General features: G+C 27.4%; 1 protein-coding gene across 6 annotated transcripts in view; it reads left to right on the plus strand.

The window, feature by feature from the left end:
* The first annotated feature begins 12,604 nt into the window (after positions 1-12,604).
* The window catches only part of LOC111630785, a 137,917-nt gene continuing 134,528 nt past the window's right edge, over positions 12,605-15,993 (plus strand). For 5 of the 6 annotated variants that reach the window (XM_023374938.1, XM_023374940.1, XM_023374934.1 and 2 more), the window contains exon 1: positions 12,609-12,813. The gene's annotated coding sequence lies outside the window, so the exon portion shown is untranslated. Of the gene's footprint in view, positions 12,814-15,993 lie in introns of all 6 variants that reach the window. The other variant, XM_023374935.1, reaches the window with a different exon arrangement.

A 15,993-nucleotide genomic window follows, 5' to 3' on the forward strand; every position in this document is an offset into this window, starting at 1 on the left:
TACCGCATATATCAAAATCGCATTAATCAAGTACAGTGGTACCTCGGTACTCGACCAAACAATCACGACTCACTAGAACAAATTTTTGGTTAATAATAAATATTTTCAAATTTATTTTATCATCAGTGAAAAGTTTTCTGTGATAAAAATGAGTAACTTATTTAAAAATAAAACGAAACTTAAGAACTCCATTCCGGATTAAGAAAACGGCAAACCGACAAAAAAGGGGGCACATGCCCCAAGTGCCCAATGTATGGCGCCCGAGACTTGAGTCACCAACTTGGGACAGTCTGAAACTGGTGTCTCAAGCCTCTCTAGATTGCTCAAGAGGCACCTGAAAGGGCGTAAGTTTCAATCGGACGTTGAAGTGGAAGAAGCAGTTCGGAAATGGTGCAAACATTAACCCACTAGTTCTATGAGCAAGGAATTGAACGTCTGATGTCACAGTGGGACAAGTGCCTTACTCATCAGAGGATTACTTTTATTGTAATGTACTGTACCTACTAAATAAAATCATTGGTCGGGTTTCATTTGAATGACCCTCATAATTGGTCTGAGTTCGCACCTCACCAACGGACTGGCCGTGTAGAATCTTTCGAGCTTTCTTCGTGTATCTAATAGGTAGATAAGGGCGGCTGTCAAGGGCATTCTCCTTTTTTTTCAAGATGCTGCGTTGTTATCACATTAACTAACTGGCCAAGAATGATCCATGAAAAATTAAACAAGACCAACGATTCGTATTGTTATGTAGTACCGGCAAATAATCTTTAATTTGTCGATATCCGGCTAAACACATGTAACCTATCAAAATGTATTAAAGTTTATTAATATAATTTTATGATGATAAAAATAATTATCACATTATAATAATTTATAAACGCTAGAAAGTCGCTGTAAACTTCTTGGGTTGAGACAACGCAAAACAAGGACGTTCTGCCAAGGAAATGCCTCTCCGAAGAACTTTATACGGGAAACTAGCTCTCTTCATGTATTAGACACACGAAGAAAACATGGAAAACTACATTTGGGCAGTCCGTTGTTTATCTCCGAACCGGGATCAACTATTAGTGTTCACTAGTTTTATCCACTTTATTTCTATTATTTGTTCTTTTCGCCCTGCAGGTCTAAAAAGACCCTTTTTAAAATCAGTCCCATCGTAGGTTCGGCCAGACCCAATGTAAAGCAGCCGTGTGGTGAGAGACAGGATCCGACATATCTGAGACAAACCATCTCCAGAAAATCCTGGGGCTTTTCGACCTGCATGGATTGGATCCTGATCTCCAGTGAGGTAAACAGAGGCCTTATCTGTTACGGTTATCCGGTCGTTCATCCAACCGGCTGTTTTATCTATTTAGCCACTGGCGAACTAAACTCACTGACAAAAAGGTTACACATCAAGAAGGCGCTGGAATCGAACGAAATTATTAAGTTTTTTTCCTGTTTTGCTCTTTCTGGCGAAAAATCTCGAGAATTTTTTATGGATGGTCTGACCCGAACATATCGGAAGCGATCTCTTATTGTAGCACTAGACAAAGCCACTGGGTATGATTAAGAAAAGGCTTTCTTAATACCCACAGAATGGAAAGAGTAAAAATCTGGAAAAAATACAATTATTTCATGGAAATACATTAAAATTTTAGTTTAATATCTTGAAATATTTTATATATCAACGATTTATATTTCAAAATTTGAATATTTAAAAAACAAAAGCCTCTACTGTATATTTCGATTAATTGAAGTCAAAATTATATAAATACATGCATTTTTAAAAATTTCTTTATTATTTTTTTAGTAGTAATTAGTTTTAATGGATGGAAAATTTCTCGTTTTCATCTCGTTTTTTCAGCTTTTTAAGCTGTTAAGAATTTTCTGAAACTCGGACATTTTCTTGAAATTGATAATATTAAATCAATACATTTACCAGAAGTGCGAAATATTTTACGGAAAATTGAGATATATTATTCCAAATTTATCAATACTATTTATTTAAAAATATTTATACATAAAATCTTGTAACAATTAAACGTTGGCGTTTAAAAGTAAATAAATTAGTTGATTCATACTCTATCTGGCAGCACTGCGTCATTGTTAAAATATAAATAGGATTTTGGCCTGTTTTCCTGTAAAATATATATATAAATCAAATAAAACATTTCATATTATTTTTTTTAACAGATAAAAACTTGTTCTGGAAAAATTAAAAATATATAACTATTAATAATAAACATTTAAGTAATAAAATTTCAAAAATAAAATATTAATTAATATAACATTCCTATCGATAACATAGTAAAGAATACAATTATTTTATCTAATTTAATAAATTTTCTCTTTTAATACAATTATTATAGTAATTTTTTTTTTAAATTCAACATTCTTATATCCATTTTGATATCTATGACCATCTTCCTCGTTTCCTTTCAATGCCTATCAAAATGGTGGTCGTTAAGTTATGTATTGTTCTGCGCGAGGAATAGCTTTCTTTTAAAAGCAGTGATCAGAGCAAACGTAAGAATCAGTTTTAGTCTTTTAGTTCAGTGAGATCGTAGCATTTATCCATGTCAATATTTATGGTCGAAATGAACGAATATCAAATATATTTGGGTACGTACAGTACATTATATTTATGTACATTGCCATTATATATATGAACTGTCAGTGTAGAACTTCGAATGGAGAATGCATAATTTTATTTAATTGGATTAATTTTTAAAAATACGCTTTAATTAGTTTTTTCTATTTAATGAAAGAAGTCGATTGAGAAAAAACACCGATAATTTTTTTTTGTTTTTTTTAAATATAAATCTTAAGTTATTGCAATTAATAAAATATCGAATTAAATTTAATTTATATAAAACAAAAAAAAGTTTAAAAATATTACGACAATGCTTAACTTAGCTTCAAATTATAATTGATATTTTAAAATTAACTTTAATAATTAGTTCCTAGAAAAATAGGCTAGGTCGTACAGTCAACTTTAGAAACAGTTTTAATATTTTCTTTCTTTACGATAAGAATATTTTATGATGTGAATTAATTGCATTGAAATGATGTGTTTTCGCGGGAAATTTACTAAAATTCCCGCGAAAACACATCCATTAATAAATACGATTACTAAAAATCGTATTTATTAATGGCTTCTTAACATTGAATAGTGTCAACGGGTATTAAAAAGTTTAAATTACAGCGTTATAATTAAATTTTATAAGTTTAATGCAATATAATTGGATCTATACATATATAAAGTCATTTTTTGAATGAAATTAAATACTTCATTCAAATACTATTGTATAGCTTTTGTTTTGTCATGCTTTTCTGAGATGCTTGAAATTGGGAAAAATAGGAAATTCTAAAGTTATGTATATTATACAAATGCACTTGTTCAATTCATATTATATATATATATATATTTATTTTATTATTCATATATTACGCTTCTGATTTATGACATTAATATATTTTTAATGTAAAAATATTTAATATTTTAAATTGTTAAAAGAACTTTTATATAGTTGCAATTAAAGCTATGAGTAAAAAATAAAATATAATACAATACATTAAATTTAATAAGAGTTTTTATTATCTTTTATCTTGGCATTTCTGATCTAAAATTTTTGATTTGTTCTTTTTTGTTTGATTCTTTGTATATGTTAATTCTTTGTATATGTTGTTTGATTCTTTGTAACATGTTATAACATGCAAAAAAATTTTTTTTTTTAATTTTAAATTCATAGGTTTTATGTAAACTTTTTATTATATTTAAAATTGTCAATAGAAATTTTTTAAAATATGAAATATTTAAAATTAGTGGTTTTAAATAAATTTCTTTGTTATATTTGGAAGTGGGATGAATTGTAATTTTAGTGACATATTTGAAAAATGTATACTTTCACTTTATAGATGCTTGTTTTACAATCTTTGCTTTTACAACTAGTATAAATTATCAATTATGATTATCTGAAATGTTATATTTAAATAATTATTTTTGCCATATTTTTTCTAAGTTATTTTAATGTTATGTTATATAGTTCCAAAATTATTTTCAGGTAATAGAACCTTGATTTTAGACTGAATTTAAAAGAAATCGGAATTCAATTTACAATAGTCTATTTAACGGTGGTTTTCTAGAAACTAATTAGATCATTAGAGGATCTGGGGCCATATTCTGGTCACTGTCTCTGGTCTCTGGTCTCTCACAAGCCGGTTGCTGATTGGCTAATCCAAATGATTAGCCAATCAGCGACTGGCTTGCGAGAGACCAGAGACAGTGACCAGAATATGGCCTCTGTTATATTTAGTTCAATTGTAGAAAATCAAATTATTTGTCTGTTTGGAAGCTGAATGATCAAAATTTGAAGATTTTATTTTAAAACTTTGTATATAAAACTACACAAGTATTTGCATTCTTACTCAATAATATAGTTTTAAATGATTTTAAAACTTTTTAATTTCAATAAATTTAAAATAATACTAATCAGTATAATAATGTGTCTAGTCTGAAAAAATGAACTGACATAGTATAATTTTTTAATCTCTTCTTATATACTGTGTTTTGATTGTTCAATTCTACACTTTGAAACTTTTATTTTTTTGTGGTTTTTAATTTTAACTTATATAGGAATGTCTCAAAATTTATTAAAATCATTTGTTGTATTTTATTAATTATAAGAATTGATATTAATTATAAAAAAGATGTTTCAGGTATAAAAAGTTTTAATAATTTATTATTTATGATAATAGAGTTAAGTTTCTTTTTAAAAGTTCATTTTATCCATATTCATAAAAATGTGAAATGTTTTCATTATATTCAAACTTTAACTAATTAGTTATTGATACCATATTTTTAAGTTTTTTAATATTTACATTAAATACATATGATGATAAAGTTCTAAACTAAAGTGAAAGAATCTGAAAATAACTTTTAAAAGATCAAAAGTACTTGATAAATTAAATTAGCACTGGGTAGAAAGCTTTATATTATTATTATCATATTTTTACTCTTTGAAATATGCAATATTTTGTTTTTAACAATGATTTTCATTCTTTTATATAAATTCTTTTTTGTAAATTAATTAAATTTCCTTTTCAAATTCATAAAAGACAGCGAGTGCTTATCTGCTTTAAAGATGATTCATTGGAATCATAATTACCACAGTATTACTAGCATACTTCATTTTTCTAGGAAAAATTCTGAGATAAACAGTTTCATTTAACATCTTATCCATTTTTGTTTATTAACTACTGATTTGTTGTGAATTTTTCAAATAGAGCCAAATTTTAAAATCTGATTTTAATAAGAAATACTTTTCAGGATAAAAAAAGTAGAAACAATAAAGATGATGATAAATGTTTTCAGAAATTATATCAATTATATATACATATATATAGCCTATTTATATACTAGCTGTATTTAAAGAATTTGCAAAAGTAGTTAAAGAAAAACAAAAAGTCTTATTTTTTGTCCATGTCACACCTTGGGAATAAAATAGTTTTATGGCAAAGTGAACATTTTAATTTAAGCTCTTATCCATCTTAATATGTAAAATGTAAAAAGAATTTTCTTTCGGCATTAATAGAAATTACAATTAAAGGTCAACTCTACTGTAAGACATTCCAGAGGTGTGACAAGATGAAAAATGAAGACTTTTTTGTATTTCAATTATTTTTATGAATTCTTTAAATAATAATTGTTGTCTTGGCTATTTTGTTAATATTAACTGTAATTTAATTTATTTTCTTAATGTTGAAATATAACGATATCCTGAAAAGATGTCTTCATTTCTTGATATCAGCATTTATTTTCATTTATATCTGGATTTTGTTTGATAAAAACGAATATAAAAATGTAAATTTCAGATTTTGAATTCTAATAAGAGTTTATAATTTAAATGGTATTGGATGTATTATATTTTTAAAGTAAAAATATAATACATATAAATATTTTATAAAATTTACTGACTGACTCATTATTTTATTGGATCTATTTTAAAACTGCTAACATTTAGTAAATTTAAATGATTGATAGATGTTGCTTTAAATTTTATTATCATATCAATCAGCAAAATCAGACAACACTGGAACCATTATATATAGAATATACACTAAAAGTGCTTAGTTCAAGGAGTCATGCATGGAATTCTAATAAAATATTTGGCTTTCTGAACTAAGCAGTTTTAGTGTATATTCTACATATTTAAAAAATATATACATGTAAATAAAAATTCAATGGTAATGAAACAAGAAAATAGTACAAATTATAGGAATTGATAAGTTTAATGTTCTGTCTTATAAAATAATTTTTTTATAATGAGTTTTGACTTAGATTTCTGTAATATGAATATACATTATAAGGTAAAACCTGTTCAAAATGGTACTTTAATAAAATGGAAACCTGCCTAAGTGGGAAAATTCTTTGGAATGCAGCAATTTCCTGTGTTAAAAAACATTCCAAACCAGAATAAATATTTGGTACCATGTGAGACCAGTTTACACAGGTTTTACTATAACTTCTATACTATTCTGTAATTACAAAGTTATTATGTACTGGTACAAACTGTTATAAATAATATAACACATAGTGCATCATATTGAATCATTTACAACTTTTGACAACTATATTAATCATAAAAATTAAAGTTTCTTCAAAGTAAAACTAAAAATAATATAAAATAACCTATAGAATACATAAAATAACATTGAGAATTTTTAAGACAGTTTAATGTAAACTAACAAATTACTTGTGAATAAAATATTGAATATATAGGTTTCTAACTTTTTTTTAATAATTAGTTGGTAAAATATGCATAAATAATTTGTAGTAAATTATTGTTTTTATTTGAAAAGGGATATTTTTCTTTGTAAATAATTTTGACATTTTCACATTTAAATGCTGAATATTTATTTTGAATATCAGCCAATACTGTTTTCACTATAAATTTTATAAATAATTTGTTAGTCAATTTTAACTTTCATAATTTTCACATTTCTGATTTGACTTTAATTTGAATATAATTTTTTATCTTTTGATTTTATCATAGTCTCCAAGTAATGGTCAGTAAAAGTTTGCAAAGTATTTGATATAAATATTTACATTAAAATATAGAGTTGCCTGGGATAAATGTAAATTTTTCCTGCCTGTCATTATACATACTTTGAAAATCTGGTGCTGACTCTAAAGTGCTTGGAATGCTTTATTTATGAAGACTTTTATTGTGGTCCTATTTTTGTATTTAAAAATTTATTTTGTTTACTAAAAATGGGATGTCCTTTTTCCCCCTAAGAAGTAGGAAATATCATCTATAAATGTAAGTAAATTAGTGAGATTTTGTATTAATTAATAAAAGCATACACTAAGGTAGGATTTTTATCTTCCTACTTTGGCTCAGTCCCATAGAAACTGCAAAATTTGGTACAGGTACTCCTCACTTTATGACCTATCTGCTTAACGACCACTTGCACTTACGACCAATCGAGTTTTGACGTGCAATTCGGGAAATCCCCTTTTTCAGCTTGAGTGTCGATCAGTTGTGATTGGTGACATGCTCACTGAGCATAGTATAGGCTTGCTATGTTTAGTTTAGTTTAGTTAGTTTGATGTAATTTAAACAATTGCAGGCCTTGCCAGTGCGCTTAATTTAGATGTTGAAGTGAAGACATTGCTGAATTAGTGGATTATGCCGATGGAGAGCTAACAAATGATTTAATAGAGTTAGAAGTGATGCAATATTTGGAAGAGGAAGAAGATGAAAGAACTGAAGAAGTGAAAAAGAAATGGTACAGTACATGGGTTAACTGATGTGTTCTCCAAAATTAATGTGGCTATGTTGGAACTTGAGGCTATGGATCCTAATACTGAACATTTTAGCATAAAGTTGAACGTGGGATGAGTGAACTTTTGAAGTGCTATAGAGAAATTTATCAAGAAAAAAGATTACAATGCAAACCACAGTTACGAGTTTCTTTTTGACTGTTACAATCCAAGACCTCTGCCCTTGAAGGTACAACTTTTATTTCATCGTCATCATCTTCTTTACCTGGGGGAAAAAACCTCTACAGATCCAGATAGCCAAATAAACAAATGATGATAATATGTACATATGCAGGTCTTTTTATGAATTAATTTAAAGTTTGTTGCATAATTTTTATAATTTTACAACGATCCTATATTCCTGGCTGCAAGCTCCTCGCTTATCGAACAATTCACTTAATGACGTAGTTGTAGGAATGGAACTCAGTTGTAAAGTGAGGAGTACCTGTATTTACAATTACTTCATACCAGTGGCGCAATCAGGATTTAATTTTGGGGGAGCCAAGTTAAACAGATAAAAAAAAAATTTTATGCAAATTCAATAAAATTCCTATCTTATGTGGCCACTAATTCATAAATAGAATAGAAATAGAAGACATGACACAATATAGATAAAAGAATGAATTTTAATTAAGAAAAGATTTTTGGAAAATTTTGTAGTGTTTTTTCCTTTTTCTTTTGAAGGTACCAAGGCCCTTGGCCCCCATCTGGGTGCACTACCGTTTCACACCAAAATGAGTGGAAAAGGGTAATCACCTTTAATCTCAACTTAATTCCCACTATTTCTATAAAAAATTGAAATCCATATCAGCTTATCTTATTCTCCTTTGTACTTAACATTGTTTTATTCTTTTACAATGGACATTATCTGTTGTTTCTATTTTACCTAAAAAGGACTCTGATTTGTTTTGCCTTATCTCTCTTGCCCTGGCTATGTTAAAGATCTTTGAAATATGCATAAACCATTCCATAAATAAGCCTATTACATCCCATATTAATTAAATGCTCAACATTCTGGTATTTTACAAACTTTGGATTAAAGTTATCCACATTCATAGTTTACATTGACATAACCAAGGCCTTTGATTCTGTTGTTCTGAATATTCTGCTCAAAATATTATCCTCTGAATTTGAAATAAACAGCATAATATCTTGTCTTAGTAATTTCTACATATTGCATATGTACCATACAAAATAAGTCTGTGATCGCCAGTTTCAAGAATTTTCCTCATTATTAGGTACACCTTATCAATTTATTTTTCATTGCCTATATTAATAAACCACTTTCTCTTATAACCTCTTCTTTTATCAACAGTTATACTAATGACATCAATATTTCTAATTCCTGCCAAACAATATTACAAGAATATAAATAAATTAGCTGTTTGTTCGATATCATACTGTATATACCTGAGGATGTCTATTTCACATAAAAGAAAACATTCGTAAATTTTTCTTTTTTCTTGTTATATGCTGGTGTTGATTTTACAAGTAATATATTTATAAATAAATTACTTTAAACAAATCTCTTAAAACATTAAATCTTTTAAAGTAAGTATTTAAAACCTTGGCCAGTGGTATTTAATTTTTTTAAAAATATATAAACATTGCAAATATCTTTGTTTTCTTTTTGTCTTTTACATCAGTGACAGTACAAAACAGAATTCTTATATACAGAGATGACCTTTCCTTTGAGTTTATGCCCTGCAACATCATGTAAATGGAAACTGTCCTCAGGTAAATTAACCAATTTCGCAATAAAATACATAAAATAAAATATATATGGTGGAACTCCGGTTAATGAACACCCTGGTTAACAACTAAATTGGTTAACAAACTTTTATTTTGCAAAAATTTATCTCGGATAATGAACTTAATGGTTTTTTGTGTAAAATTTGTAAGCTTGCTGACTTTTAATGAGGAATCAGTTAATTGCACATCGGTGATGGTCTAGGGTCCATTCATATGTTGGTGGTGGCAGAGGAGACAAAGATGACAAGTATTTTACAGTGAAAATTGTTTATTAGAACGGGAAGATGCTTGCATATTTAAGGTAGTTGGAAATGTTTATCTACAGTATTTTTTCCTGGCACTGAGGAGCAGCATATTGCTGATCCTACGATAGTGCAAGCTGATTAGTTGCAGCCCTGGAGCAGACAAGATGGGTTCACTTGGTCACAGAAGCGATGGTAGGTGATGGAGTTGTAGCGACTGGAGTGGTCTGTGAAACAACACAAATTTTAGTAGGCATGACTTCAGGCTTAATCCAGATGAAAACGACACAGATTAATTGCCATAGAATTTTTAGGAGACCTGCGTTTTGTCCTTGAGATTCGGGGTTTTTATAGTATTTCTTCCTTGAATCTCACCTTTTGATTGGTCCTGTATCCCATTCCTTGCTTCACAATTGTTTTCTTCTTTGTCTCCAAGTGTAAACAAAAACCAGATCAGGTCACAAGAAAGGTCCGTTCTGAGGCTTTTATTTGACATCTGTTTGTTGAGTCTGATTGGAGATTGTTGATAAACCTGTAAACCTTGCGCTCATAATTTAGCCCATTGTTTCTGCTAACTGTCAATTAGGAACTTTAATGATCATATGCGATGTTTTTATACATGTCAAATCTTTCCCCTTTTCCAAAAATTTATCCTAGATCGACTATTTATGATTGCATTTTCTTATATTTTCATCAAAGAAAACCCATTTTACAAATAAAATTACAAAAATCCCAGCTGCTAGAATGGATAAATTGTATTTGCATTAATTTCTATGGGAAAAATTGCTTTGGTTAACGAATGAAGTCGCAGAACAGATTAAGTTTGTTAACCGAGGTTCCACTGTATATATATATATATATATATGTTACAGTCAAAACCCGTTTTTNTTATTGTAATGTACTGTACCTACTAAATAAAATCATTGGTCGGGTTTCATTTGAATGACCCTCATAATTGGTCTGAGTTCGCACCTCACCAACGGACTGGCCGTGTAGAATCTTTCGAGCTTTCTTCGTGTATCTAATAGGTAGATAAGGGCGGCTGTCAAGGGCATTCTCCTTTTTTTTCAAGATGCTGCGTTGTTATCACATTAACTAACTGGCCAAGAATGATCCATGAAAAATTAAACAAGACCAACGATTCGTATTGTTATGTAGTACCGGCAAATAATCTTTAATTTGTCGATAGCCGGCTAAACACATGTAACCTATCAAAATGTATTAAAGTTTATTAATATAATTTTATGATGATAAAAATAATTATCACATTATAATAATTTATAAACGCTAGAAAGTCGCTGTAAACTTCTTGGGTTGAGACAACGCAAAACAAGGACGTTCTGCCAAGGAAATGCCTCTCCGAAGAACTTTATACGGGAAACTAGCTCTCTTCATGTATTAGACACACGAAGAAAACATGGAAAACTACATTTGGGCAGTCCGTTGTTTATCTCCGAACCGGGATCAACTATTAGTGTTCACTAGTTTTATCCACTTTATTTCTATTATTTGTTCTTTTCGCCCTGCAGGTCTAAAAAGACCCTTTTTAAAATCAGTCCCATCGTAGGTTCGGCCAGACCCAATGTAAAGCAGCCGTGTGGTGAGAGACAGGATCCGACATATCTGAGACAAACCATCTCCAGAAAATCCTGGGGCTTTTCGACCTGCATGGATTGGATCCTGATCTCCAGTGAGGTAAACAGAGGCCTTATCTGTTACGGTTATCCGGTCGTTCATCCAACTGGCTGTTTTATCTATTTAGCCACTGGCGAACTAAACTCACTGACAAAAAGGTTACACATCAAGAAGGCGCTGGAATCGAACGAAATTATTAAGTTTTTTTCCTGTTTTGCTCTTTCTGGCGAAAAATCTCGAGAATTTTTTATGGATGGTCTGACCCGAACATATCGGAAGCGATCTCTTATTGTAGCACTAGACAAAGCCACTGGGTATGATTAAGAAAAGGCTTTCTTAATACCCACAGAATGGAAAGAGTAAAAATCTGGAAAAAATACAATTATTTCATGGAAATACATTAAAATTTTAGTTTAATATCTTGAAATATTTTATATATCAACGATTTAAATTTCAAAATTTGAATATTTAAAAAACCAAAAGCCTCTACTGTATATTTCGATTAATTGAAGTCAAAATTATATAAATACATGCATTTTTAAAAATTTCTTTATTATTTTTTTAGTAGTAATTAGTTTTAATGGATGGAAAATTTCTCGTTTTCATCTCGTTTTTTCAGCTTTTTAAGCTGCTAAGAATTTTCTGAAACTCGGACATTTTCTTGAAATTGATAATATTAAATCATTACATTTACCAGAAGTGCGAAATATTTTACGGAAAATTGAGATATATTATTCCAAATTTATCAATACTATTTATTTAAAAATATTTATACATAAAATCTTGTAACAATTAAACGTTGGCGTTTAAAAGTAAATAAATTAGTTGATTCATACTCTATCTGGCAGCACTGCGTCATTGTTAAAATATAAATAGGATTTTGGCCTGTTTTCCTGTAAAATATATATATAAATCAAATAAAACATTTCATATTATTTTTTTTAACAGATAAAAACTTGTTCTGGAAAAATTAAAAATATATAACTATTAATAATAAACATTTAAGTAATAAAATTTCAAAAATAAAATATTAATTAATATAACATTCCTATCGATAACATAGTAAAGAATACAATTATTTTATCTAATTTAATAAATTTTCTCTTTTAATACAATTATTATAGTAATTTTTTTTTTAAATTCAACATTCTTATATCCATTTTGATATCTATGACCATCTTCCTCGTTTCCTTTCAATGCCTATCAAAATGGTGGTCGTTAAGTTATGTATTGTTCTGCGCGAGGAATAGCTTTCTTTTAAAAGCAGTGATCAGAGCAAACGTAAGAATCAGTTTTAGTCTTTTAGTTCAGTGAGATCGTAGCATTTATCCATGTCAATATTTATGGTCGAAATGAACGAATATCAAATATATTTGGGTACGTACAGTACATTATATTTATGTACATTGCCATTATATATATGAACTGTCAGTGTAGAACTTCGAATGGAGAATGCATAATTTTATTTAATTGGATTAATTTTTAAAAATACGCTTTAATTAGTTTTTTCTATTTAATGAAAGAAGTCGATTGAGAAAAAACACCGATAATTTTTTTTTGTTTTTTTTAAATATAAATCTTAAGTTATTGCAATTAATAAAATATCGAATTAAATTTAATTTATATAAAACAAAAAAAAGTTTAAAAATATTACGACAATGCTTAACTTAGCTTCAAATTATAATTGATATTTTAAAATTAACTTTAATAATTAGTTCCTAGAAAAATAGGCTAGGTCGTACAGTCAACTTTAGAAACAGTTTTAATATTTTCTTTCTTTACGATAAGAATATTTTATGATGTGAATTAATTGCATTGAAATGATGTGTTTTCGCGGGAAATTTACTAAAATTCCCGCGAAAACACATCCATTAATAAATACGATTACTAAAAATCGTATTTATTAATGGCTTCTTAACATTGAATAGTGTCAACGGGTATTAAAAAGTTTAAATTACAGCGTTATAATTAAATTTTATAAGTTTAATGCAATATAATTGGATCTATACATATATAAAGTCATTTTTTGAATGAAATTAAATACTTCATTCAAATACTATTGTATAGCTTTTGTTTTGTCATGCTTTTCTGAGATGCTTGAAATTGGGAAAAATAGGAAATTCTAAAGTTATGTATATTATACAAATGCACTTGTTCAATTCATATTATATATATATATATATTTATTTTATTATTCATATATTACGCTTCTGATTTATGACATTAATATATTTTTAATGTAAAAATATTTAATATTTTAAATTGTTAAAAGAACTTTTATATAGTTGCAATTAAAGCTATGAGTAAAAAATAAAATATAATACAATACATTAAATTTAATAAGAGTTTTTATTATCTTTTATCTTGGCATTTCTGATCTAAAATTTTTGATTTGTTCTTTTTTGTTTGATTCTTTGTATATGTTAATTCTTTGTATATGTTGTTTGATTCTTTGTAACATGTTATAACATGCAAAAAAATTTTTTTTTTTAATTTTAAATTCATAGGTTCTATGTAAACTTTTTATTATATTTAAAATTGTCAATAGAAATTTTTTAAAATATGAAATATTTAAAATTAGTGGTTTTAAATAAATTTCTTTGTTATATTTGGAAGTGGGATGAATTGTAATTTTAGTGACATATTTGAAAAATGTATACTTTCACTTTATAGATGCTTGTTTTACAATCTTTGCTTTTACAACTAGTATAAATTATCAATTATGATTATCTGAAATGTTATATTTAAATAATTATTTTTGCCATATTTTTTCTAAGTTATTTTAATGTTATGTTATATAGTTCCAAAATTATTTTCAGGTAATAGAACCTTGATTTTAGACTGAATTTAAAAGAAATCGGAATTCAATTTACAATAGTCTATTTAACGGTGGTTTTCTAGAAACTAATTAGATCATTAGAGGATCTGGGGCCATATTCTGGTCACTGTCTCTGGTCTCTGGTCTCTCACAAGCCGGTTGCTGATTGGCTAATCCAAATGATTAGCCAATCAGCGACTGGCTTGCGAGAGACCAGAGACAGTGACCAGAATATGGCCTCTGTTATATTTAGTTCAATTGTAGAAAATCAAATTATTTGTCTGTTTGGAAGCTGAATGATCAAAATTTGAAGATTTTATTTTAAAACTTTGTATATAAAACTACACAAGTATTTGCATTCTTACTCAATAATATAGTTTTAAATGATTTTAAAACTTTTTAATTTCAATAAATTTAAAATAATACTAATCAGTATAATAATGTGTCTAGTCTGAAAAAATGAACTGACATAGTATAATTTTTTAATCTCTTCTTATATACTGTGTTTTGATTGTTCAATTCTACACTTTGAAACTTTTATTTTTTTGTGGTTTTTAATTTTAACTTATATAGGAATGTCTCAAAATTTATTAAAATCATTTGTTGTATTTTATTAATTATAAGAATTGATATTAATTATAAAAAAGATGTTTCAGGTATAAAAAGTTTTAATAATTTATTATTTATGATAATAGAGTTAAGTTTCTTTTTAAAAGTTCATTTTATCCATATTCATAAAAATGTGAAATGTTTTCATTATATTCAAACTTTAACTAATTAGTTATTGATACCATATTTTTAAGTTTTTTAATATTTACATTAAATACATATGATGATAAAGTTCTAAACTAAAGTGAAAGAATCTGAAAATAACTTTTAAAAGATCAAAAGTACTTGATAAATTAAATTAGCACTGGGTAGAAAGCTTTATATTATTATTATCATATTTTTACTCTTTGAAATATGCAATATTTTGTTTTTAACAATGATTTTCATTCTTTTATATAAATTCTTTTTTGTAAATTAATTAAATTTCCTTTTCAAATTCATAAAAGACAGCGAGTGCTTATCTGCTTTAAAGATGATTCATTGGAATCATAATTACCACAGTATTACTAGCATACTTCATTTTTCTAGGAAAAATTCTGAGATAAACAGTTTCATTTAACATCTTATCCATTTTTGTTTATTAACTACTGATTTGTTGTGAATTTTTCAAATAGAGCCAAATTTTAAAATCTGATTTTAATAAGAAATACTTTTCAGGATAAAAAAAGTAGAAACAATAAAGATGATGATAAATGTTTTCAGAAATTATATCAATTATATATACATATATATAGCCTATTTATATACTAGCTGTATTTAAAGAATTTGCAAAAGTAGTTAAAGAAAAACAAAAAGTCTTATTTTTTGTCCATGTCACACCTTGGGAATAAAATAGTTTTATGGCAAAGTGAACATTTTAATTTAAGCTCTTATCCATCTTAATATGTAAAATGTAAAAAGAATTTTCTTTCGGCATTAATAGAAATTACAATTAAAGGTCAACTCTACTGTAAGACATTCCAGAGGTGTGACAAGATGAAAAATGAAGACTTTTTTGTATTTCAATTATTTTTATGAATTCTTTAAATAATAATTGTTGTCTTGGCTATTTTGTTAATATTAACTGTAATTTAATTTATTTTCTTAATGTTGAAATATAACGATATCCTGAAAAGATGTCTTCATTTCTT

This window comes from Centruroides sculpturatus, unplaced genomic scaffold (genome assembly GCF_000671375.1).
Source record: "Centruroides sculpturatus isolate CEXI.00-Female unplaced genomic scaffold, Cexi_2.0 scaffold657, whole genome shotgun sequence".
NCBI classification, from domain to species: Eukaryota; Metazoa; Arthropoda; class Arachnida; order Scorpiones; family Buthidae; genus Centruroides; species Centruroides sculpturatus.